General features: G+C 43.0%; 1 long non-coding RNA gene across 1 annotated transcript in view; it reads right to left on the bottom strand.

The window, feature by feature from the left end:
- LOC123001943 (uncharacterized) overlaps positions 1 to 24759 on the bottom strand; it is a 32621-nt gene extending 7862 nt beyond the window's left edge. Inside the window, exon 1 of the long non-coding RNA XR_006411294.3 lies at positions 24587 to 24759. This is a non-coding gene — a long non-coding RNA (uncharacterized LOC123001943). The remainder of the gene's footprint in view (positions 1 to 24586) is intronic.
- Positions 24760 to 25160: the final 401 nt, after the last annotated feature.

Raw genomic sequence — 25160 nt, 5'->3', positions numbered from 1 at the left:
GGAAGAAAATACAGTGATCTGTTCCAAAAAAGAAAAAAAAAAAATGTTGAGGAATTTAAATTATAGATTTTGGAAAATCAAAAATAAACCTCGGGGTAGTTACTCTTGTGCCATCATGCTGATGAAGAAGGTTAAATAACTTCCCAGGACACAAGAAAGCCAGGAGCTGGGAAGCAGACACAGCTCATTTGGTTCCAAACCCTTTCCATTGGGAACCAAGTTGACCAACTATTTCTGAGCATCCCTTTCAGGTGTGAGAGGGTTTCAAAGCTGGCTCTGGGGTGTCAGGAGGAAGAAGAGGAAGGGGAGGGAAGCATCATTCTCTGAGGCAACTGAAGCAGTGTTGGGGGGGCCGGTGCTGACCAAAGAGCTAACCTTACAAAAATGATGCCTTTACTCTAAGGGGAATTATTCCTTGAGCTTATTAGGAAAATCCATATCATGGTCCAGAAAAAAAATCACCTGGCAGTTAGGGCCCTGGATACCACATGCTCTGAACTCCTGGCCTCAAAGAAGAAGCAGTGCTCATGCACTTAAAAGAGAAGGGCTTTAGGGGCGCCTGGGTGGCTCCGTTGGTGAAGTGTCCAACTTTTGGTTTCAGCTCAGGACATGATGTCAGGGCCCTGGGATCGAGCCTGACATCAGGCCCCGCGCTCAGCACAGTGTGCTTCAGATTCTCTCTCCCTCTGCCCCTCCCCCTGCTCATGCTCGCTCTTACTCTCTCTCTCTCTCTCTCTCTCAAATAAATAAATAAATCTATGGGGGGGGGGGAAGAGGCTTTGGCCTCTTGCTTCCTGCTGCGCATTCACTCAGAGGGGAGGCAAGTACATCCACGGGCCCAGTCAAGATACCACTAGGCATGAATGGAGTTGACCCATGATCCCTGGTCAGCTGGTACCCATGGACAGAATTGCCCTGCTCTTTGCAGATGTCCATCCGACAGATTCTCCTCTCTCAGCAGCCAAACCCAGGCCAACCAGCCCAGGAGTCCACTTTTGAACAAATGCTGTATTCTGTGCAGAGGCTTATTTATCACCAAGCTAATGAAGCTTCCACTTCAGGGACCCCAAGTAGCAGGGGCCTCTCTCAAAGGGCTACAGGCAATTTATATCCATGATCTGCTATTATTTTTCTGTAAGATAGCCCTCCCAATTGTAGATTCCCCAGGTCTCAAAAACTTGGATCTGCCCCATCTCTTATGGGGCATCCCATGGCAGTTTTAATTTATAGAGCTTATAATAGGGGCTTAATAAATACAAGTCAGAATAATGAATGCAACACCTTTGATGCACCAACATGAGTCACAGATACAATCTTTGTCTTGGAGAAATCCAAAGTATAGTGGAGAAGGGAAACAGGAATAAAAAAATAAGCACCACATAAATGTAACCTCCTGACTCCAATGAATGCTCCGCAGCTTCCCTGTTAGAGGCACAGACAATTGGAGGACGTGACCCAGGCAGAGAGGTTCCCAGGAGGCAATGGTGGAACTGAGATCTGAAGGAAATGAGAATTAACCAGGAGGAAGGGGGTAGGGGCAGAGAACTTTCTAGGCTGAGAGGACAGAAGTGCCGCGAGGGAAAGGCCAGGACATGTCATAGGTACTGAGAGAAGGCTCGATCAGCTGCAGCCCAGACAGCAAGGGAGAGCCTGGTATAACATGAGTCTGGGAGGCAAACCAACCACGGGGGAACTCATCAGCCATGTGACGGTCTCCACCATTATTATAAGAACAAGGGGAAGTGATGAAGCCGGCATGTTTCGGTGGAGTGTTGGGGTGGGGGCATGGATAAGAGGAATGCCATGAGCAGTTACATCAGGTTCCAGAGAAGGCAAGAGGCCACAGTCCAGCTGGCAGGAAGTGCATGGTGAGGGGGTTTGGCTGAGACAAGAGGAGGGATTTCCTCCATTGTCGGGGAGCAGAGCACCAGCAATGAAGGCAGTGAGTTTATACGGGAAAGAGATGCCCTCTGATGGCCTTGTTCCCCTGCTGCAAGTGGGAAGATGAGAAACAAGAAGTGTGTAGAAAATGAGAGAGAACGTTTCACGCAAGCAGTCAAGGCTCCAGACACCAGGCCACTTTGCAGGGAAGACCCCTGGGCCCAGCAGGCGGCTTATGTTGCCCAGACATAAAGAGGCACCATGAGGCTGACATGCCCTCTCCCGTGGGGTTTGCCTTTCAGAAAAGGATCCACACTAACATCACAGGAGGCCCGTGACAGGAGTAGAAAGTTGGGGCAGGAGGACATTGTTTCAAATCTCCAGGCAGTCTTCTGTCTCAGCACATTTGGAGATTTGAATGCCTCTTTGAGGCAAATGGTTCTCTCTTCCAAAAAAACCGCCAGTTTTTCTTGAGGAAGCCTATGAGCCCACACTAATCTGATGACAGACGTTTGAGGGGCCCGAGAAGTGCTCTCTGTGGCAACGGGATCTGGTGCTTGCGGTCACATCTGGTGCTTGCAGTCGCATCTGCGCCACCCCCTGCCAGGCCCCTGGCTTCAGGCAGCAAGAACGCCTCTTTGGTCTGTCTGCATTCGGGCAGCACTGGGACTGCAAGCTGTCATTTGCTCTTCGGGAGCTGTTTGCGTTATTATGGGCATTTTGATTCTGACTCAGGAGGCCAGACTGAGGTGCATAAAGCAATTGGCGAGCTGTCCATGTCATGCAGTGACTGAAGTTCACGAAAGAGAGAGAGAGAGAGAAGAGGAAATGTCACAAAGGTTTCAGCTATGGAGGAAATTTCTATGGAGGAGGTACTCAAAGGAGGCCGTGAAGAACAGAGAGGGTTGGGGACACGTCGTGGAAGGACAGGGCATCCCCGTGAAGCGAGCAGCTTGCGTGTGATTTCTCAGCAGGCAGGTCTGGGTCTATCGCTTACTGGCTGCATGGCCTTGAAAAAAATGACTTAAACTCTTTGTGCTTCCTTTTCCTTAATGGTGACAAGAGCAGGTTAGTCCCTACCTGTAAGGCCCTACTGAGGAGTCGACAAGGTAATTCTTACAGTGTCCTTACCACACTGCCTAGGCCATTTGAAGCAACCCATAAATATGGCCAGTATGTTGTTTTTGTTTTTGTTAGTATTATATGTTAGAATATTAAAATGCCAACGCCTCTCACGTTTCGAAGCAAACTTTGAGACCACCAAGCAGGACTTTCCAAGAAGGTGTAAACTGACATGTGGCCACTCCTAGGCCCTCAACCATACTGAAGGTACAAGAGGACCACGAGCAGAAATGACAGGGGGAGAGGGTCTCTTTTCAGAGAGTTGTGGGTGTGCTCTGGTCTAGTCTCCCAAAGGTTAGGCATCCCTTGCTTCAAGCTGGGGTAAGGGACTTCATAAGCACTACTTGGAGAGCCTGGTACAAGTCCCCTCAATGGGGGACACGGGATTCTGCTGATTCACTCCTGAGAAACACAAAGAACGCAGACTGCTCTTTCCTGGTGGTGGAGAGGAGAGGCGGCGTCCGGAAAGTTTGCTGGGGCAAAGGCAGGAGGGTTTCCTGGTGACCATATTCAGCCCTCATGAAGAAGAGCTAGCAAGAGGGTTCGAAAGGGTCACGAACAATGAAGACCTCAGAAAACCAAGTTTGAAATGCCCAAGATCTGCAGGAGGAGCCCACAGCCACCAACTGGAACAAACATTCACCATACCCAGGGAAAAGCAGGTAAGGGATGGCTAGTCAAGGTATGCGTTGGGGGGTTGGGAGGAAAGTGTGTGGGGAGGAGGAGGAAATCTCTGGGGGGAGAAAGAAACAGGAAAGCAATCCCATCAGAGGAAGAATCAGCATTAACTGCCAAGCCCAAGGAATGCAAAGGCCAACTCACGCAGAATTAAGTTAGTGTATCAGTGTGTTGGTTCCCTATTGCTGTTACAGAAAATCATCAAGAACTTAGTGGCTTAAAACAGCACAAATTTGTTATTTCACAGTTTAGAAAAGTCTGAAGTCTGAAATAGGTCTCAATGGGCTAAAATCAGGGCTGTCAGCAGGGCTGCATTCCTTTCGAGAAGTTCTAGGAAAGAGTCTAGAGTTTCTTGCCTATTCCAGCTTCTAAAGACGGCCGCATTCCTAGGCTCTTGACTGCCTTCCACCCTCAAAGACAGCAATTTTCAGTTTTCCTCATATCACATCACTTGGACTCTCTCTTCTGCCTTTCTTTTCCTCTTATAAGGACGCTTGTCATTACACTGAACCCACCTCAATAATTCGGGATAATTGCCCCCATCTTAAGGTCATATGATTAACAACCTTAATTCTAGCTATAATGTATTCATGGGTTCCAGGGATTAGTATGTGGATGTGTTTGGGCCATTGTTATTGTGCCCACCATAGTCAATAAGAATCTTCCCACCCCTCAGCTCCCTCTCTGCCTTAAATTCAACCCCAGACGAGCCAGGAGCAGCCTGGCTAGTGTTGGAGGTTGGGAAACAGACAAGGAGCCAATGTGCACAGTATCAGCACAGTGCCTGAAACAGCATGAGGAATAAATTAAATTAATATTCAGTGAATGTATGTATCCACATCCCATAGTAATTGGGGGCCCAGTATGATTCCTGATGGAAGCAGCCCCCTTAGATGCTCCCAGCCAGATCTCCGAATCAGGGAAGTCCTTTTGCCAAAACTCAAATCCTGCTCATCCCCTTTTAAATTGTAGTTAGGTTATTGTTTTCACCCCGAACTCCAGAATTGTGTAACAATACCTTGTAACATATGGCGCACACAGCTCCCTAAAAAGAGGACCCAATCAAAATTTATAAGGCAAGAGTTTGCATCTCCGATTTTAAATGGGACTAACCACTCAAATTAGAGTTGTTGCTCTATTCCGGACAGAGAGAAGAGTGTTCAGAACTGCCAAGAACAAGCAAGGCAGCGATACCCTCCCAGTCACTGTCAGAGGCAACTCCGCTCACCTGAACCAGACGGAGGGTGGGACCGAGGCGTGCAGGCTCCAGGAAGAGGAAAGTGAACATGTCAGCTGATCAAAGCCAACTTTTGATTTTTCACAGAAAAGGGGAAATAGGGCAACATGAAAGACTGGGAGCCAAATACAGAGAAGCAGTAAGGTGCGTCCTGTATGAAAAGATCAAGCCCCCTTGTTGGAGTGAGGGGCGGGAGAGTCAGCTGTCCCACCAAACCTGCCATCCCCCTGCGGGGGCTCAGGAATCTTCAAAAGTAATCACGATGCTAACTAGATAGTATTGTGTAGCTGGAAAAGAAAGTCCAAGGCAATCATCTGTGAGGGGTTAGCCAGCACAGGCCAGGGCAGGTGAGAGAGGCGGACTCTCAGGGGCTTCAGCGAGGCTCAGCCTCTGGTGGCCAGGAAGAAGCCTCCATCAAAAGCAACTATGGCATGCTCACCAGTCTTCTGATTACCAACTTGGCTCATGGATTTGAGGAAGGAGTTTGGAATAATCCACTACTTAACAATTAATAATTTCCTGTAATTTAATAACCTTGTGTTTTGGTTTACACATCTCATCTTAGAACAGCCTGAGTCATTGTCTGAGAATGACTCTGGGCTTTCACAAATGCCCTACACTGTGGCCATCCATTGAGGGACATCCTGGCAGCCAGTGACTGCTCTCTCTGAATTTTAGTCTGTGTTCTTTGGCCTTGGATTTATAGATCATTTGGAAATAGTACTATCCTGGAATAACCACACACACATATATACACCCCTCATGGAGAACATGGAGAACTCCTACTCATCCCGCATGGCCCAACTTAAGTGCTATGCCTCTGAAAAGTTTTTTTCTGGCTTACCCAGCATTACTGGGGGGGGGGGGGTGAGGAACATGGAGAAAAGAAATCATAAAATAATTGATGAAATTGTAGATACCCACTGGTTTTCAAACCTCTTTACCTAAAGACCACTTGCTCAACCAATGCTGATATGGAAGCCAATATGTAAAACATAAAACATAAAAAATAGATATGCTCCGGCTAAAGGAGAGATAGGAGGCCAGTAACTACTCCCTGGGCTTCCACAGTGCACCCCCATCGCAGTGAAACCTCTTATCCCACAATTGAAAAACTCGTATCCAGTCTAACACTCATTTTACAAATGAGGAAATAGATACAAAATCTGATGTCAGAAAATAGTTGATAGAATTAATTGTTTCATGTGGTTCTCCCAAACCAGAGACAATAATAACATGATATTGGGGCATCAGTGGCTCAGTCAGTTGAGCATCCAACTCTTGATTTCAGTTCAGGTCATGATCTCAGAGTCCTGGGATCGAGCCCTGTGTCAGGCTCCCCACTTAGCTCAGAGTCTGCTTGGGATTCTCATTCTCTCTCTCTCTCTCTCTCTCTTCTTCTGCTACACTCCCCCTCCCCGCTTGCACACACACACTCTCTCTCTTCCTCCTTCTAAAATAAATAAATCCTTAAAAAATAATAATAATAACATGGTATTAATACTGCCCCTTCCAAGCTTTGGCAGACACAAGTTATCAGTCCCACATGTGGGCCCAGAATCCTTCTCAAGGCAGCATTCTAATAAGCTGCTAACAATTGACTACAGTCAACATGTAAGATTAATTTATTTACTCTTACTGTTTTAAATATTTTTTCTGTCCTAAATGCTAATACATATTGTTTTATTACCATTCTATTACCAACCAATGTCATTAATATTTAAAAGCATAGAAAAGGCTTTAATAGGATACATAAGCCAACAGAAATACTTTTTTTTTTTTCATTTAATTAATGGTCTTACCTTACACATTTTGGGAGTTGACCTTCCAAATCTAATGGTATTAAGTAAACAATTACTATCTGATCACATTTTCTCTACTAGATTAAAATACAAAAATAGAGGTGCTAGACGTATTCCTTGGTGGTATGGGCAATGTCAACTCAAAAATAAAAAAGTGGTAGGACACCCTTTTTCTTTACTGTCTAGGGTTTGGTTGATTCAAGCTTGAAGTGAAAAAGCAAAACATTCCAAATTTGATCCTGGACCATTATCATCTTTTAAATATTTGGGGCACCTGGGTGGTTCAGTAGGTTAAGTGTCTGCCTTTGGCTCAGGTCATGAATCTGGGGTCCTGGAATTGAGCCCCACATCAGGCTCCCTGCTCCCTGCTCAGTGAGGAGCCTCCTTCTCCCTCTCCCTCTGCTGCTCCCCCAGCTTGTGCTCTCTCTCTCTCTCTCTCTGTCAAATAAATAAATAAAATTTTTTCCAAAAAATCATTTTTTAAATATTCAACTCCCTCTTATTGAGAATTGCCTTTATGGGGAAAGAAGTGAACGTCCTTTACCAATCAGCAGAGCTGATTCACACATATCATCCATGCACAAGACACAGGTGAGCTCCAAGTCACAGCATACAGCCACCTGCTGGTTCTGGGACCCAGTTTCTCTCCTTAGGTTCCTGTGATGGGTTTCAGGACATGCTAGCCCAAAATATAGAACCACAGCATATTAAATACCTTAAACTGAAGGAATTTTTTTTAAATGGTAGAAACAGGAAGTTCACTCTGACCTCTCCTACCACCCACTGCCCTTCTTCCCTGAAACAGGTCATGAAACTGTCCTGGGAAAGTTATGCGCCCTGTACAAGGAGAAAGGAAGACATTCTTATCACCAGAGATGGGGAATTGGGGGCCAAGAAATCTGTACAAACAAACTTCATTAAATCAACCCTTATCTTCCCAATTTCTTCTTCACCATTTAGTACCCCCCACCCCAAATCCCTTTGTCTTGTCAATTCTTCACAAATGTATATTTTTTCCAAAAGTTATAAAAGCTTCCTACTCTAGTTACCTCTCCAGATCTTCATTTCTCTTGTGAAGGCTGTCATGGATATGTAAAAATACACTAAAATTTGAATGTTTTTCTCCTGTTGATCTGTCTTTGCCAGTTTCATTTTCAGAACCAGGCAGGGACCCTAATAGGACTGAGGAAAAATTTTCCTCCCCTACACCTGCCTAGGCTCTTAAAACAGAAAATTCTTCACTTTTGGAAGAACATGGGGGAAACTCATTGCCCTGCTCCCCACCCCCTTACTCCTCTTCCCTGTAAGGGCGGGTCATTTATCTACTTGGTCTGGTTGGGATGGAGCACTGAGGTCCACTAGCCAAGTCTCTGCCCATCTCTCACCATCACTCCCACTCCCTGGCCTGTTTGCACATTAACTGTATACCAGCCCCCCTCCTCCATGTGGCCAGCCAGTGAGAAACAGTCTTTCTGGATCTGGATTGTGGCTTCAATGGGAGGTGGAGAAGATGGGAAGCCCATTTGGGCCTCAGGTTCGCTTCACAATGTCCAATCCAGCAACTGACAGACTCTAACTCTTTGTGACTCCCAGTTGTAGAATTTGGAAGACAGAGTCAACACGTAGTCTCTTCAGGAACCCCAATACTGCCCAAGTTGAGGCTCTGTGCTCATCATGTTTGTGCATACATATGTGTGTTAGCACATGTCTCCTTGTTCACCATGGTTCCAGACACACTAGAAAACTTCCAAACATCTGCTAAGGCAAAGTTTGAGTGGTCTTTAATATCCATGAGGCTCAACCAAATGGGGAAACACCCATCTCTTCAAAAAAGAGGTTCTGCAATGGTATCTTCCTTCATCTCCACCCCCTTACCCCACCCCTGCACTGTAAGCACTCGACCCATACACGGGTTCATGGAGCTTCGCCAGGATCATTTTACTCCAAGTCACACATCAGTTACCTTCTCTCCAATAGTAGCTTGAAGTCAGTGTCTGGATCTCTCATAGGACTAGATGGTGAAACTAAATTTCTGCCCCCCTGTCCACATCATCTCCATGCTCTCTTTGTGTGTCTCTTTGCCTAATTGTTACTAGGAGTGACCATGCTATACCTGAGCCCCCTGCAGCTGGCCACAGTTAGACAAGATATGCCTTTCCCTTCTCTGGGTTTAGAGTGCAGTGACCCTTCCTGACACTTGTCTCAGTTCCTAGCAGCCAATCTGTTTTCTGGCTTAAATCATGAGCCTTCAAAAGACTGATTTCTTGGGAGGCTGACATGAAGCTCTGATTAGCTTCTATATATACTGATATATATGGTGAGGAGTGGGAGGAGTTTTGAAAACCTGGGTTATCTCTAAAATCAGAATATACATCCTACAGCCAATGCTTCAGAGCTAAAGCATCCATGAGCCTATAATCAACTGTCCTCCAAAAACCTTCTTGTCAGTTACTTTGACTTAGGCCTTAATTCATAAATGTTTCTGGGATCTTGGAAACCTTTATGGAAAAGTTTTCATCTCTGTTTTTAATAACTTACTAATAAATATAAAAATAAATCTATCCATATAATAATACAAATTCAGATAGTACTAGACTGGCTCGAAAGTTAAAAACTAAGTTTTCCCCAAAACCTATGGGATACTGCAAAGGCAGTCCTAAGGGGGAAATACATAGCCATACAAGCCTCACTCAAAAGAATAGAAAAATCTAAAATGCAGTTTTTATATTCTCACCTCAAGAAGCTGGAACAGCAACAGAGGGACAGGCCTAATCCACGCACGAGGAAGCAGTTGACCAAAATTAGAGCTGAAATCAATCAAGCAGAAACCAGAAGTACAGTAGAGCAGATCAACAGGACTAGAAGCTGGTTCTTTGAGAGAATCAATAAAATTGACAGACCACTGGCAACACTTATCCAAAAGAAAAGAGAAAGCACCCAGATTATTAAAATTATGAATGAAAAAGGAGAGGTCACGACGAACACCATTGAAATTGGAAGGATTATTAGAAATTTTTATCAACAGCTATATGCCAATAAACTAAGCAATCTGGAAGAGATGGAATCCTTCCTGGAAACCTATAAACTACCAAGATTGAAACAGGAAGAAATTGATTTCTTAAACAGGCCAATTAATTATGAAGAAATTGAGTCAGTGATAAACAACCTTCCAAATAACAAAATTCCAGGCCCAGACGGTTTTCCTGGGGAATTCTACTAAACATTCAAAGAAGAAATAATACCTATTCTCCTAAAGCTATTTCAAAAAATAGAAACAGAAGGAAAGCTACCAAACTCATTCTATGAGGCCAATATTACCTTGATCCCCAAACCAGGCAAAGACCCCCTCAAAAAGGAGAATTACAGACCGATTTCCCTAATGAATATGGACGCCAAAATCCTCAACAAGATACTTGCTAATAGAATCCAACAGTTCATTAAAAGGATTATCCATCACGATCAAGTGGGATTCATACCTGGGATGCAAGTGTGGTTCAATATTCGCAAATCAATCAGCGTGATACATCATATCAACAAGAAAAGACTCAGGAACCATATGATCCTCTCAATCGATGCCGAAAAAGCATTTGACAAAATACAGCATCCTTTCTTGATTAAAACCCTTCAGAGTGTAGGAATAGAAGGTACATTTCTCAATATCATAAAAGCCATCTATGAAAAGCCTACTGCAAATATTATTCTCAATGGGGAAAAGCTGGAAGCCTTTCCCTTAAGATCAGGAACACGACAAGGATGCCCACTCTCGCCACTATTATTCAACATAGTACTAGAAGTCCTTGCAACAGCAATCAGACGACAAAAAGGGATCAAAGGTATTCAAATTGGCAAAGAAGAAGTCAAAATGTCTCTCTTCGCAGATGACATGATACTCTATATGGAAAACCCAAAAGAAGCCACTCCCAAACTATTAGAAGTTATAGAGCAATTCAGTAACGTGGCGGGATACAAAATCAATGCTCAGAAATCAGTTGCATTTCTGTACACGAATAACGAGACCGAAGAAAGGGAAATTAGGGAATCCATCCCATTTACAATAGCACCAAAAACCATACGTTACCTTGGAATTAACTTAACCAGAGACGTAAAGGACCTATATTCTAGAAACTATAAATCACTCTTGAAAGACATTGAGGAAGACATAAAAAGATGGAAAGATATTCCATGCTCATGGATCGGAAGAATTAACATAGTTAAAATGTCCATGCTACCCAGAGCAATCTACACTTTCAATGCTATCCCGATCAAAATACCGAGGACATTTTTCAAAGAACTGGAACAAACAGTCCTTAAATTTGTATGGAAACAGAAAAGGCCCCGAATCTCCAAGGAACTGTTGAAAAGGAAAAACAAAGCTGGGGGCATCACAATGCCGGATTTCGAGCTGTACTACAAAGCTGTGATCACAAAGACAGCATGGTACTGGCACAAAAACAGACACATAGACCAATGGAACAGAATAGAGAGCCCAGAAATGGAACCTCGGCTCTTTGGGCAACTAATATTTGATAAAGCAGGAAAAAACATCCGGTGGAAAAAAGACAGTCTCTTCAATAAATGGTGCTGGGAAAATTGGACAGCTACATGCAAAAGAATGAAACTTGACCACTATCTCACACCATACACAAAAATAAACTCCAAATGGATGAAAGACCTCGATGTGAGACAGGAATCCATCAAAATTCTAGAGAACATAGGCAGCAACCTCTACGACAGCGGCCAAAGCAACCTTTTTCATGATACATCCCCAAAGGCAAGAGAAACAAAAGATAAAATGAATTTATGGGACTTCATCAAGATTAAAAATTTCTGCACAGCCAAGGAAACAGTCAGAAAAACTAAGAGGCAGCCCACGGAATGGGAGAATATATTTGCAAATGACACTACAGATAAAGGACTGGTATCCAAGATCTACAAAGAACTTCTCAAACTCAATACACGAGAAACAAATAAACAAATCAAAAAATGGGCAGAAGATATGAACAGACACTTTTCCAATGAAGACATACAAATGGCTAACAGACACATGAAAAAATGTTCAAAATCATTAGCCATCAAGGAAATTCAAATCAAAACCACACTGAGATACCACCTTACGCCAGTTAGAATGGCAAAAATAGACAAGGCAAGAGACAACAATTGTTGGAGAGGATGTGGAGAAAGGGGATCCCTCCTACATTGTTGGTGGGAATGCAAGTTGGTACAGCCACTCTGGAAAACAGTGTGGAGGTCCCTTAAAAAGTTAAAAATTGAGCTACCCTATGATCCAGCCATTGCACTACTGATACAGACGTAGTAAAGAGAAGGGCCATATGCACCCCAATGTTCATAGCAGCAATGTCCACAATAGCTAAATCGTGGAAGGAGCCGAGATGCCCTTCAACAGATGACTGGATTAAGAAGTTGTGGTCCATATATACAATGGAATATTACTCAGCTATCAGAAAGAACGAGTTCTCAACATTTGCTACAACATGGACGGCACTGGAGGAGATAATGCTAAGTGAAATAAGTCAAGCAGAGAAAGACAACTACCATATGATTTCTCTCATCTATGGAACATAAGAACTAGGATGATCAGTAGGGGAAGAAAGGGATAAAGAAAGGGGGGGGGTAATCAGAAGGGGGAATGAAACATGTGAGACTATGGACTATGAGAAACAAACTGAGGGCCTCGGGGGCGGGGGGGGGGAATGGGATAGGCCGGTGATGGGTAGTAAGGAGGGCACGTATTGCATGGTGCACTGGGTGTTATACACAACTAATGAATCATCGAGCCTTACATCGGAAACCGGGGATGTACTGTATGGTGACTAACATAATAAAATAAAAATCATTATTAAAGAAAAAAAAAACTAAGTTTTCCTTCCCTTTCTGCAACCAATAGTGAAAAACATGTCTACTCCATTCTCTGAGAAATAGAAGTCTGAATTCCTTTGTAACTACCACAGTATTTTTTTTTTCAGAGTATCTCACTGGGTAATAAAATCCCTGAATCCTTGCATCTCAAAAAAATGTCTTTACTTTGTCTTCACTAGATACATAGTTTATCATGAGAATATAAAGACTTCTAGGTTCAGGAACTTCTGGTTTTAGCTCCAACATGCAAAGACCTTGGAAACTGTCACTCTTCCCTTTACAATCAGAAAGAGCTGAAAAGCCTGAAAATCAATGGCTTTTCATGGACCCATCTGAGAGCTGAGGTTTCAGGGCAAATCATGACCTAAAAGATGGGTGAATCCAGAAAGTCATAGCAGGTATCTGTTTACCTGGAACAGAAGCCACCAGAGCCATAAGCTGACAGAAAGGCTTAAAAGATAATTTTGACAAACTGCTGGAGGCTAGATGCACTAGCACAAAAATGAGAAATTCCTAGGGGCCACAGCTTTAAGGGTGTCCCCACACTTCCTTAGGTTTTACCGCTTGGAGCCTCATTATATTTTAATGGTGAAGCTCCAAGAAAGTTCCCCTAATAGCTCTGACAGGAAGAGGAGGAACATAGCCATTGTTAATATTCTCTGCAGCAAAAGCCAGGAAAAAAGTCTCTCAGAGGGGTAGTACACCCCTTGGGGGTAAGACAATTTCCCACTCCAGCCATCCTGTTTCGTCCAGGCAGGAATGGGCAGGGAGGCTGTGAGTAGTTAGGAAACACTCATGAAGGTCACAGCCCTGCGACACAAGCCTAGTAGAAAATTGACATGTAACCATTAGATTATAAAAAGTTTCCTCTCCCACACACCTAACCACCAGACCAAAAGGGGGGTCAGTGTAAAGACTGGACTTCAGCAGAAACAACTGCAAGACACAGACTCTTCCTGGAGACCTCAGAGAAACCTGCAGCCAACAAGGTCACTAAAGAAGAATCTGAAGTTTCTGACACCTGCAGCAAGCATTAAACACAACCCAATGCCTTGCCAAATTAGCATAAAATATCACTCAAGGCCTATATACCTCTGTTTCTATTAACCAACACCTTGGGCTTTCAGCCAAATTTACATGGCATGCTAAAAGGAAAAGAAAAACAGTCTGAAGAGACAAAGCAGGCATCAGAACCAGACTCAGATATGACAGATATTGGAATTATACAGGGGAATTAAAATCACTATGATTAATATGTTAAGGGCTCTAATGGTAAAAGTAGACAACTTTCAAGAAGAGATAGATGGGTAATGTGAACGAGAGTGACTGTACATGTTCTCATGTTCTCCTTGCATAATTATTAATGGTGCCTCCTTTTTCCTTTCAAACCTGTCCTGGATTAGCCAACAAAACATATGGGCATCCTATTGATATGTCACTCTAACAGACAGCAGATGTTCTTTCCTGCAAACATTTAACTCATGTTTGCTTTTTGAAAGCTCCTTGAAGACCAGATACTCCACTGCTGCTGACGTGCATTCTTTTAGTTCGCTTGTAGCAAAACCTGAAACTTTCCAGGTGTCTTGACCATCCATCATAACTATGCCAGAATGTTCCCTAATTTGTAGAAATCAAATTGCTTATGGTTTGAATTTTTTTTCATTCAAAAGCTGAACAGTCCCTAAATGAAGCCATAAATAATGTAAAGGTCATTTTTCTAGAAGGTATAAACACTAGGAACACAAGATATAGAGAATAACAATAGGATTGTTCGCCTATCCTCCTTCTTTGGCAGCCTCTTCCCTCCCACTCCCACTGTGAAAGCAGCCACAGTTCGTTGGTCCAGGGGCAGATACTTGACACAGTCTCAGCCCATCAGAGCCAACGAGAGTCCGCCCCAGGAATGTATTAATTATTTTTCACAGAGTCCGTGATTGGGGTCAGCTAAAGCCCTAAGATATAAAGCTTTATAATTGTTGGTGGCTGTTCTCTAAACTGGGAGAGAAAGAGAGAGAGGGAAGGAAAAGGAGAGAGAGAAGAATGAAGCCAATGGCGGCAAGAAGCAACATCCAGAGACAAAGAGAAAGCCCTAATGACATTTAAATACCTGCTTCTAGTCGTTTCTAAGCCTAGCAGCCTCCTTATCTTTTCTGTCGCCTAATTGTTCTCATCTTCCACAAAATACCCAGGTTCCTGCCAATAAATTTCCTTTTTTACATAAGTAGAATGAGTTTGCCTTCTGTCACCTTTGGTTGAAGAGTCCTAACTAATACAAGAGGTTAATGTATGTGTCCCATTTAAGAAGAGTCTTCTGGCAAGAAGTTCACAGAGGAACTACACAGTTAAAAGCCTTTACTTTTAAGCTGAGCTGCCCTCGAGCAATCTGCTGCAATTTCTCTACTTACCATTTAGGAATCTAAAGGCAATTTTTTATATCCTCTCCTCACTTGCTGTGTATCTCCAGAGTCATTCAACCACTCTTATCCTTTCAACTATTTCCATTAAGAAAAATAGCACAGACTTTTAAAGAAAAGGTTGTTTGGCCTCATAATCCCCCTGATTAAAAATCTCTCTCTTTTTTTTTTTTTTCTACGTAAGCCATTTCTAGTACTTACTTTTAAAGAATCAAGGCCTGACTTTGAAGCTCATGAATCCACACAGAAGGTCTTTGTTATGAGGTGAATTGTGCCCTCTCCCCCCAAATTCATATGTTGAAGCTTTAACCTGAAGTGCCTTGGAATGTGACTATATTTGGAGACAGGGTCTTTAAAGAGGTAATTAAGTTAAAATGAGGCCACTGAGTGTGGACCCTTATCCAATATGACTGGTATCTTTGTAGGAATAGAAAATCAGGGCACAAGGGGCGCCTGGGTGGCACAGCGGTTAAGCGTCTGCCTTCGGCTCAGGGCGTGATCCTGGTGTTATGGGATCGAGCCCCACATCAGGCTCCTCCGCTATGAGCCTGCTTCTTCCTCTCCCACTCCTCCTGCTTGCGTTCCCTCTCTCGCTGGCTGTCTCTATCTCTGTCAAATAAATAAAATCTTTAAAAAAAAAAAGAAAATCAGGGCACAGAAATGTACAGAGGGAAGATGATGTCAAGACACAGGGAGAAGGTGGCCATCTACAAACCAAGGAGCGAGGCCTCCGAAGAAACCAACTCTGTCAACATCTTGGTCTCAGACTTTTAGCCTCCAGAATCATAAGAAAAGAAATTTCTACTGTTTATGCCACCCAGTCTGTGATGGTTTGTTACGGCAGCCCTAGCTAACTAATACCATCTGTATTAGCTAGTGTTCTCCAGAGAAACAGAGGCAATAGGAAGGATAGATGGATGGATGGATGGATGGATGGATGGATGGATGGATGGATGGATGGACGGATGAATAGATAGATAGATAGATAGATAGATAGATAGATAGATAGATAGATAGATAGACAGACAGATGATAGATAATAAGGAATCAGCCATGTTGCTATGCAGGCTGACAAGTCTCATGATCTACAATCAGCAAGCTTGAGACCCAGGAGAGCCAGTGATGTAGTTCCAAGCTGAATGTCCACAGACTCAAGATCTGAGAAGAGCTGACATTTCAGTCCAAATCTGAAGGCAGGAAAAAACTCAATGTTGGGGAAGGAAGAAGAAGGCAGAGGAGTAGGGGACCCTATTTCAACCGGTCTCCTGAATTTAGCTGGATATCTACCAAACCGTTCTGAACAGCCATGAAATCAGAATATATATATCTGGATCTCGGGGCGCCTGGGTGGCTCAGTTGTTAAGCATCTGCCTTCAGTTCAGGGCGTGATCCCAGCACTCTGGGATCGAGCCCCACATCAGGCTCCTCTGCTGGGAGCCTGCTTCTTCCTCTCCCACTCCCCCTGCTTGTCTCTCTCTCACTGGTTGTCTCTCTCACTGGCTGTCTCCGTGTCAAATAAATAAATAAAATCTTTTAAATATATATATATAATCTCCATCCGGATCTCTACAAACAGAGTATCTCCGGTGGTCTTGAGGTATGAAGCGGGGAGCCGTGATTCTGTGGGCAGAGATCAGAAGATAAACAGAAGGGGGAGGGAGGCACCATAAGCTGGCACAGGGACGATGATATAACACCAGAGCCCAAAAGCATCCCACTCTGGGGACCAGGCACAGACTTGCAGACTGGTATCAGTGGGGAACGGACTTTAGTCCAACCCCCAGACAGGATCCAGGGGCTGCAGGTGCACACACCCGAACTGGGGACAGCTTGTGGTTTTAGAAGCACAAAGGACAGAGACATGCCCAGCCCTGGGATTGACCTCTGGGAGAGCTGCTGTAGGGCACACAACCAGGGGGCTGCGGTTTTCAGCAGCGCAGACAGAAACGGAGACTGTGTGCCCTGGAGAGCTCAGTGAAGAGCAGATTGTGATTTCTCTGTTCTGAGACAGAGGTTTGGATGAGGTCACTTCTGCTCTGACTCTCAGAAGACACATAGAAGGCCACCAGGGAAACCCGCCAGAGAACAAAAGCCCTTAAAAATGGTTTTCAATGACAGGGGGCAGGGCAACTCTGCACAAGCAGGGTTGCCTGAGTAACAGCACAGCAGTCCCCTTCCCCAAAAGACAGGCTGGAAGAACAAGAGGACGACAACCTTAGGGTCCCTACAAAACAGGTGCATCTTGCTGGGGTCGTGGTTAATACTTTGGACTCTGTACATTCCCTCAACTACCCAACAGAATGATTAAGAGAAGGAACCCCCAACAAAGAAAAGAATCAGAGACTATGGCCTCTGCCACAGACCTAATGGAGATGGATATAAACAAGATGTCAGAAATAGACTTCAGAGTAACAATTACAAAGTTGATATCTAGGCTTGAGAAAAATATTAGCAACAATATGGAATCTCTAAGGGCAGAAATGAGATCTAATCAGGCTGAACTTAAAAATGCTATGAATGAAATGCAGTCTAACCTGGATACTCTGACTGCCAGGGTAAATGAGGCAGAAGAACGAATTAGTGAGCTAGAAGATAAGATGATAGAAAAGAAGGAAACCGAGGAGGCCTGGGAAAAATAGCTTAAAGCCCAAGAGATCAGACTGAAAGAGATTCATGACGTCATGAAACATTCTCATGTTAGAATTATTGGGATCACTGAGGAGGTGGAGAGTGAGAGAGGTCTAGAAGATATATTTGAGCAAATCATAGCTGAGAACTTCCCTAATCTGGGGAAGGAAACAAGCATTCGTGTCCAAGAGGCAGAGAGGACCTCTCCCAAGGTCAATGAGAACAGACCAACACCCCAACATATAAGAGTACAATTCACAAATCTTAGATCCAAAGAAACAATCCTGAAAGGAGCTAGGGTGAAGAGATTTCTTACATACAGAAGGAGGAACATCAGAATAATGTCAGACCTGTCCACAGAGACCTGGAAAGCCAGAAAGGGCTGGCAAGACATATTCAGGGTACTAAATGAGAAGATCATGCAGCCAAGGATACTTTATCCAGGATCTGTCATTCAGAATGGACGGAGAGACAAGGAGCTTCCAAGACCAGCAGAAACTGAAAGAATATGTGACCACCAAGCCAGCCCTGTAAGAAATATTAAGGGGGTTCTATAAAAGAAGAAAGACCCCAAGAGTAATATAGACCAGAAATTTACAGAGACAATCTATAGAAACAAGGACTTCACAGGCAACATGACGGCAATAAAATCAAATCTTTCAATAATCACTCTCAACATGAACGACCTAAATGCTCCTATGAAACGGCACAGGGTTGCAGACTGGATAAAAAGACATGACCCACCCATATGCTATCTACAAGAGACTCATTTTGAACCTAAAGATACATCCAGACTGAAAGTGAGAGGATGGAGAACAATGTTTCATGCCAATGGACCCCAAAAGAAAGCTGGGGTAGCAATTCTCATATCAGACAAATTAGATTTTAAGCTAAAGACTGTAGTAAGAGATACAGAAGGACACTATATCATTCTTAAGGGTCTATCCAATAAGAAGATCTAGCGATGGTAAATATCTATGCCCCCAACATGAGAACAGCCAACTACATAAGCCAACTGTTAACCAAAATAAAGAAACATATGATAATAACTTTAATAGTAGGAGACCTCAGCACTCCACTCTCAGCAATAGACAGATCATCTAAGCAAAAGATCAACAAAGAAACAAGAGCTTTGAATGACACACTGGACCAGATGGACCTCATAGATATATACAGAACATACCACCCTAAAACAACAGAATACTCATTCTTCTCAAACGCACACAGAACTTTCTCCAGAATAGACCACATACTGGGTCACAAATCAGGTCTCAACTGATACCAAAAGATTGAGAATATTGCCTGCTTATTTTCAGACCACAATGCTTTGAAACTGGAACTCAATCATAGGAAAAAATTTGGAAAGAATTCAAACACTTGGAAGCTAAAGACCATCCTGCTAAAGAATGTTTGGGTCAACCAGGAAATTAAAGAAGAACTTAAACAATTCATGGAAACCAATGAGAATGAAAACACATCAGTCCAAAACCTATGGGATACTGCAAAGGTGGTCCTAAGAGGGAAATACACAGCCATCCAAGCCTCACTCAAAAAAGTAGAAAAATCCCAAATGCACAAACTAACTTTACATCTAAAGGAACTAGAGAAAGAACAGCAAGTAAAACCTAAACCAAGCAGGAGAAGAGAAATAATAAAGATTAGAGCAAAAAAATCAATGAAGTAGAAACCAGAAATACAGTAGAGCAGATCAACAAAACTAGAAGGTGGTTCATTCAAAGAATTAATAAGATTGATAAACCACTGGCCAGACTTATCCAAAAAAAAAGGAGGGGGGAAGGACCCGAATTAACAAAATTCTGGATGAAAAGGGAGAGACCACAACTAACACCAAGGAAACAGAAACAATTATTAGAAATTATTATCAGCAACTATATGCCAATAAATTAAGCAACTTGGAAGGAATAGATGCCTTCCTGGAAACCTATGAACTACCAAGACTGAAACAGGAACAAATTGACCAATTTCTATTCAGAAATCTGAATAGACCGATAACCAGTAACAAAATTGAAGCAGTGATCAAAAAGCTCCCACAAAACAAGAGTCCAGGGCCTGATGGATTCCCAGGGGAATTTGACCAAACCTTTTTTTTTTTATTTTATAATTTTTTATGTTATGTTAGTCACCATACAGTATATCCTTAGGTTTTGATGTAATGTTCCATGATTCATTATTTGCATGTAACACCCAGTGACCAAACATTTAAAGAAGAGATAATACCTATTCTCCTGAAGCTGTTTCAAAAAAATAGAAACAGAAGGAAAACTTCCAAACTCATTCTATGAGGCCAGAATTATCTTGTTCCCAAAACCAAGCAAAGACCCCATCAAAAAGGAGAATTACAGACCAATATCCCTGATGAATATGGATGCCAAAGTTCTCAACAAGATCCCAGCCAATAGGATCCAACAATACATTAAAAGGATTATCCATCACGACCAGGTGGGGTTTATTCCTGGGATGCAAGGCTGGTTCAACATTTGCAAATCAATCAATGTGCTAGAACACATTAATAAAAGAAGAGACAAGAACCATATGACTCTCTCAATTGATGCAGAAAAAGCATTTGACAAAATACAGCATCCTTTCCTGATTAAAACTCTTTAGAGTGTAGGGATAGAGGGAACATCCCTCAATTTCATAAAAACCATCTATGAAAAGCCTGCAACAAGTATTCTCAATGGGGAAAAGCTAAGAGCTTTTCCCTTAAGATCAGGAAAACGACAAGGACGTCCACTCTTGCCACTATTGTTCAACATAGTAATAGAAGTCCTAGCATCAGCAATCAGATGACAAAAAGAAATAAAAGGTATTCAAATTGGCAAAGAAGAAGTCAAACTCTCTCTCTTTGCAGATTACATGACACTTTATATGGAAAACCCAAAAGACGCCACCCTCAAATTATTAGAACTCATACAGCAATTCAGTAATGTGGCAGGATACAAAATTAATGCATAGAAATCAGTTGCTTTTCCATACACTAACAACGTAACTGTAGAAAGAGAAATTAGGGAATCGAGTCCATTTACAATAGCACCAAAAACCATAAAATACCTAGGAATAAACCTAACCAAAGAAGTAAAGGTCTATACTCTAGAAACTACAGAACACTTATGAAGGAAATTGAAGAAGACAAAAAGATGGAAAACATTCCATGCTTATGGATTGGGAGAATAAACATTGTTAAAATATCTATGCTGCCCAGTGCAATCTATACTTTCAATGCCATTCCAATCAAAATACCAATGGCATTTTTCAAAGAGCTGGAACAATTAATCCTAAAATTTGTATGGAACCAGAAAAGACCCTGAATTGCCAAGGGAATGATGAAAAAGAGAAACAAAGCTGGGGACATCACGTTGCCTGATTTCAAGCTATATTACAAAGCTGTGATCACCAAGACAGCATGGTATTGGCACAAAAACAGTCACATAGATCAAATGAACAGAATAGAGAGCCCAGATAAGAACCCTCAACTCTAGGGGGCGCCTGGGTGGCACAGCGGTTAAGCGTCTGCCTTCAACTCAGGGTGTGATCCCGGCGTTCTGGGATCGAGCCCCACATCAGGCTCCTCCGCTATGAGTCTGCTTCTTCCTCTCCCACTCCCCCTGCCTGTGTTCCCTCTCTCGCTGGCTGTCTCTATCTCTGTCAAATAAATAAATAAAATCTTTAAAAAAAAAAAAAAAAGAACCCTCAACTCTATAGTCAACTAATCTTCGACAAAGCAGGAAAAAATATCCAATGGAAAAAAGATAGTCTCTTCAATAAATGGTGCTGGGAAAACTGGACAACTATATACAGAAGAATGAAACTCAACCATTCTCTCTTACACCATACACAAAGATAAACTCTAAATGGATGAAAGACCTCAGTGTGAGACAGGAATCCAACAAAATCCTAGAGGAGAACATATGCAGTAATCTCTTTGACATCAGCCACAGCAACTTCTTTCAAGACACCTCTCCAAAGGCATGGGAAACAAAAGCAGAAATGAACTTTTGGGACTTCACCAAGCTAAAAAGTTTCAACACAGCAAAGGAAACAGTTAATAAAACTAAGAGGCAACCCATGGAATGGGGGAAGATATTTGCAAATGACATTATAGATAAAGGGCTGGTATCCAAGATCTATAAAGAGCTTCTCAAATTCAACACCCAAAAAGCAAATGAGTCAAATAATGGGCAGAAGACATGAACAGACACTTCTCCAAAGAAGACATACAAATGGCTAACAGACGCATGAAAAAACGTTCAGCATTATTAACCATCAGAGAAATTCAAATCATAACTACATTAAGATACCACCTTATACCAGTTAGAATGGCAAAAATTAACAAGGCAGGAAACAACAAATGTTGGAGAGGATGTGGAGAAAGAGGATCCCTCTTAGACTGTTGGTGGGAATGCAAGTTAGTACAGCTACTTTGGAAAATAATATGGAGGTTCCTCAAAAAGTTAAAAATAGAACTACCCTATGACCCACCAATTGCACCACTGGGTATTTACCCCAAAGATACAGATGTAGTGAAAAGAAGGGGCACATGCAATGTTCATCCAATGTTCATAGTAGCAATGTCCACAATAGCCAAACTGTGGAAGGAGCCGAGATGCCCTTCAACAGACAAATGGATAAAGAAGATGTGGTTCATATATACAATAGAATATTACTCAGCCATCAGAAAGGATGAATACCCACCATTTGCTTCGACATGGATGGAACTGGAGGGGATTATGCTAAGTGAAATAAGTCAAGCAGAGAAAGACAATTATCATATGATTTCATTCATATGTGGAACATAAGGAATAGCATGGAGGACATTAAGAGAAGGAAGGGAAAAAATGAAGGGGGGCGGAACTCAGAGGGGGAGATGAACCATGAGAGACTATGGACTCTGGGAAACAAACTGATGATTTTAGAGGGGAGAGGAGTAGGGGGAATGGGCTAGCCCAGTGATGTGTATGAAGGAGGGCACATATTGCAATGAGCGCTAGGTGTTATATGCAAGTAATGAATCATGCAACACTACATCAAAAGCTAATGAAGTACTGTATGGTGACTAACATAACATAATTTAAAAAATGCTGGAAGAAAAAAAAAACCTCAATGTTGCCTCTTGAAGGCAGTCAGGCTGGAGGATTTCTCTCTTATTCACAGAAGGGTCAGCTTTTTTGGTCTCTTCAGGCCTTCAACTGATTGGATGTGGCCCACCCACTTTAGCGAGAGCAATCTGCTTTATTCAGCCTACCAATTTAAATATTAATCTCATCCAGAAGCATCCCAACAGACACACCCAGAATGATGTTTGACTAAATGCCTGGGCATGCTGTGGCCCAGTCAAGTTGACACATAAAATTAACTATCACACTGTCTTCTACAATGAGCTCTATAACTTAGCCACCTAATACCCTAAATTATGGAAACCAAGTCCCACCTAACCTCTCTACAATATATTAGATGTCATTTAAATAGTAGTCACCTGATATCACAATGATCCACTGATTAAGTCACCAAATTACATAAAGCTTCCAGTAAAACTGTCCTGCCTGCCAGGAACTTTAATTTCCAAGTCAGATACCATCAGGATGCATCAAAGATAACAAACCTGTGGAGAGAGAGCTTCCATGCAAGAGCAGTGCTCAGAGGCACTTGACTTTTTAAGACCACCTTCACTCTCCTGTAATCTAGTGCATTTTATGAGGAGCAAAACGTATTTTCATATTAAAGTTCGCTTTCAGCAACCTGGTATGTGCCTCACAGCTGAAGAGGGGAGCTGGCTAAGCTGTTATCTGTTCCACTTGCCTCCGTGGCTTGTCAACACTGTCAGCTCAGCTGATCCTGCTTTTTGTTTGGCAACCAGCTCCCTTCAACGTTGACATGTGGAAGGGTAATGGCTAATTACCAGTTGCAGCCCATGAAATGTGGTTAATTGGGTTATAATATGTGGAGCTGGATAAGGAAAGCTTCGGGTAGGAACTTTGCAAATTATCAGAAAATTATACCAGTGCCTTACAACTTAAAAGTGCCAGAAAGTTAAACAACACAGATAAAGGGCCACCTGGGTGGCTAAGTCAGTTAAGCGTCTGCCTTCGGCTCAGGTCATGATACCAGGGTCCTGGGATCAAGTCCCATGTCAGGCTCCGTGCTCAGCGGGGAAGCCTGCTTCTCCCTCTCCCTCTGCGTCTCCCAGGCTTGTGCTCTCACTCTCTCTCAAACAAATAAATCTTCAAAAAATAAATTAACAAACAAACAACACAGAAAAAGAGGAAACTGACATCCTCTCCTGGACTCACTTCCTTCTTCCCAGTAAGCTTTCTGAACTTCTTTCATACCCACACGTCAAACCACTTATTATTTTATCCTCAAAGGGCTTACTCTTTGAAATAAGAAAATTATCAAGTGTTTGAGATGTTCCTTTTGTTTTCACATTCAACACAGGAATATTCAATACTGAAACACTTGGGTAAACACAAGATCATTTAAAAATAAGTGTCAGCCAAATACAGACAAAAGTCACTTCACTGAGCCATCCCGGCACCCCATTCATCCAAAGGATCTTGATAGAAAAGGCATGGTTTGGGCAAAACTTCCTCCTGGTCCTGTGAATGTTGTGATATGTAGTTTGACCATGCATGCAAGTTTCCCAGGGACAGCCCTGGCTTCCTCATGTTCTTCTGCTGTAACTATGAATAGTACCTCTCTCCTCTCTCAAAAGTGTCCTGATTAGGAGATAAAAATATATGGTGGCCCTATTGCTTTGTCACCCTGAAATGAAGCCCTTGTAGAAATAGGACGTCGAGCAAAAGAATCTTCCTCGTGGGAATTTGAGGCTCCCCACCGATCAGACCCACTAGCTGGCCCTTTCCAGCTCTTCACAGGCCAGAGTTAGCCAAACAGTTTCAGCAAAACAGCGCAGATAGTTGGTGACCCACCTCAGTGCCTGACACGGAGAGAGCGACTGAACCCTGGGACACGGACGCGGTGCATGACGAAGCTCCTCCTCTATCTTCCCAGCGCCAGCTTCCCTCAGGAGGTTCTGCCTGACTGTTGCTCCTGGCTTTCTCCTCCAGAAACTGCTCCCTGTCCATGCAACCTCTTCATGCATCTCTGAATTAGAGGCTTAACTCCCATTTCCGGCTTGGCTTCCAAGTTCCGGTCTGAGATCCATCCGCCGGCAGTAGTCCCGCCCTGAATAGCTGAACCGCACGTCAATCTTCCACGCATCTTTGAACTCTCTTTCTCACAGCACACTGTCCTCTCTGGACTGCTACTTCCTGTAAATGGTATTCATTTCTTTTCCCATTTAGCCTCCTTAAACTTATCTATGACTTTTCTTCTACCAGTCACCTGCCGCCACCACCCCACCCCCACCCCAATCCACCACAACTTTTCTTTGGTGAGGTCCCGCTCTCTCTTCAAGGCCGGCACCCAGGCCTAGGGCTCTGTTTGCTCTACTGAGGGGAATCACGTTGTCCCCCCTCGACACCATTCCCATTCCCCGACAGG

Source organism: Ursus arctos, unplaced genomic scaffold, assembly GCF_023065955.2.
Source record: "Ursus arctos isolate Adak ecotype North America unplaced genomic scaffold, UrsArc2.0 scaffold_25, whole genome shotgun sequence".
In the NCBI taxonomy this organism is placed as follows: Eukaryota; Metazoa; Chordata; class Mammalia; order Carnivora; family Ursidae; genus Ursus; species Ursus arctos.
The sequence above is the reverse complement of the archived record's forward strand: the minus strand, read 5'-3'. Positions and strand labels throughout refer to the sequence as shown.